This window comes from Monopterus albus, unplaced genomic scaffold (genome assembly GCF_001952655.1).
Source record: "Monopterus albus unplaced genomic scaffold, M_albus_1.0 scaffold366.1, whole genome shotgun sequence".
Classification (NCBI taxonomy): Eukaryota; Metazoa; Chordata; class Actinopteri; order Synbranchiformes; family Synbranchidae; genus Monopterus; species Monopterus albus.
This window is the reverse complement of record NW_018128246.1, coordinates 26,878-28,650: the sequence shown is the minus strand read 5'-3', so window position 1 is coordinate 28,650 and position 1,773 is coordinate 26,878. Positions and strand designations below refer to the sequence as shown.

The 1,773-nt window shown below is 36.5% G+C and overlaps 1 long non-coding RNA gene across 1 annotated transcript; it reads left to right on the top strand.

Annotated features, from left to right (window-relative positions):
• The first annotated feature begins 871 nt into the window (after nucleotides 1–871).
• Nucleotides 872–1,202, top strand: LOC109951147 (uncharacterized). Its single transcript, XR_002273576.1, has 2 exons — nucleotides 872–986; nucleotides 1,157–1,202. It is a non-coding gene; the product is annotated as an uncharacterized LOC109951147 (long non-coding RNA).
• Nucleotides 1,203–1,773: the final 571 nt, after the last annotated feature.

The window sequence follows — 1,773 nt, the reverse complement described above, 5'->3', positions numbered from 1 at the left end:
TATATAATATATAATCTATATTATATACTGTATGTTTTTGTGATCTGTTGTGTGTTATGCAAAAGTTTTGCTACTAACTCCTGTTTCCATATTGTTGTAGAATTTATCAACATGAATGATAGGTTACACCACCACTAATGTAGGGCTGCCTCTTAAAAGTCTCAGAGTTTATCAATAGATAAGGCTCTAGGTCATCTTCCATTTTGTCAGTCAAATTGTTTCTTTTGTGTTTGGGCCTTGTCATTATACAAAGAATATTGCGGGTTGACAACCTCCTGAAAGAAGCACTGTGGTGTGTTGTATAGTACAAAATAATTGAATTTTAAAATAATTTAGTGACTTACATGTACCCGCACATGTTCAGTTCTACAGAAACATGTTCAGACACCTTATGAACACTCAGCATCAGCGTGTGCAATATTGGTTAGTCTTTTATTATAATTATATCAAATAAAGTCAACATACTCTCCCCTCTCTAAATCTGCCTCTCCCCTCTACTTTGATGTGTTTTCCACTCTCACACTCATGGTAGAGCACTGTGAAACATAGTGTGAATTTATATTGAGTAATAAGGAGATAGAACTAGCACAAATTGATCCTTGTGCGGTAGTTTATGTTATGGGCACTAATCCCGCACACAACACTTACTGGTAATGTTATCAGTTATTAATGGGTACAACAATGTGGAAATGTAGCAACTGTAAAAGAATTGTACAACACAATGCAGATAACACACCAGTAGGAGTACAACAACATAGGAAGTTGTGATAATAATTTCATTGCCACAGTTCTTGCTTTTATGCTATAAAACACTCCCAGATGCTCCCTATGGTTACACATACTACAGAGGTTTCATGCAGGACCTTATAGATACGTCATAATAAAGTACTTTTAAAGTTAAATTGGTTACTTTTTACAATTAACACTGTCCATTTTTCTTTATTTCCTCCAGACCCCATCCACTTAAGGACTCTGGGTATCCACTGGTAAGGAGTCTACACTTTTCACTTCTCTCTCTCCACACTTTGTTAGTTAAGATGCCAGCATAAATGTAAATTCAAATGTGTATAACCATTTGCCTGTTCTAAGTGTTGTGTTGTGTTCATTGTAATGTTTTCTTTTTTTTTCCTACCCTTTTTCCTGCTACTCTACATAGCTGCAGAAATACATAAGCTACAAGATGTTTAACATAGTTGTATATGAAAAAAGTAATGAAGTTGAGGTGGTCCCTGCCGCATGGATATGCAATGGCCAGTGTTATTGGCCTCCTTATAAGAGTGCTGACACTGCGAGAGCAGTTAAATCCCTAAAGCAGCCAGGAGAGGGATAGTCAATGTATGCTGTTCGCACAATTTACACAGCACGTAAGTGAATCCTCTTTGTAGATTTGGTTTGTTTAAGAGCCAGTGCAAATTTTGATCTGTCTTCTGAGTTCTGCATTGCCCATTTATGGTACCTTTTAATGAAGCACACTTGAAGCTCCCTGATGCAGTCGATTCTACTGACCTGAATAAAGATACCGAAAAAAGCCCAAGCAGAGCTAAGAGACGAAGAATGCAAGTTGGTTTAATATTTGGTCCAGAGTTTGACATTGCAGGCACACAAAATAAGTCTTCCTCAGATATCACATATCTGACTTGTGTGATTTGAGGGGATTTACTCCAAAAATGCCTAAATATTTAATAGAATTAACCTCTATTGATACTCTTTAGATCAAAAATCTACTTTTTTCCTGATGAAGAGAGTGAAGAAGACGAAGGAACAATTAAGCCA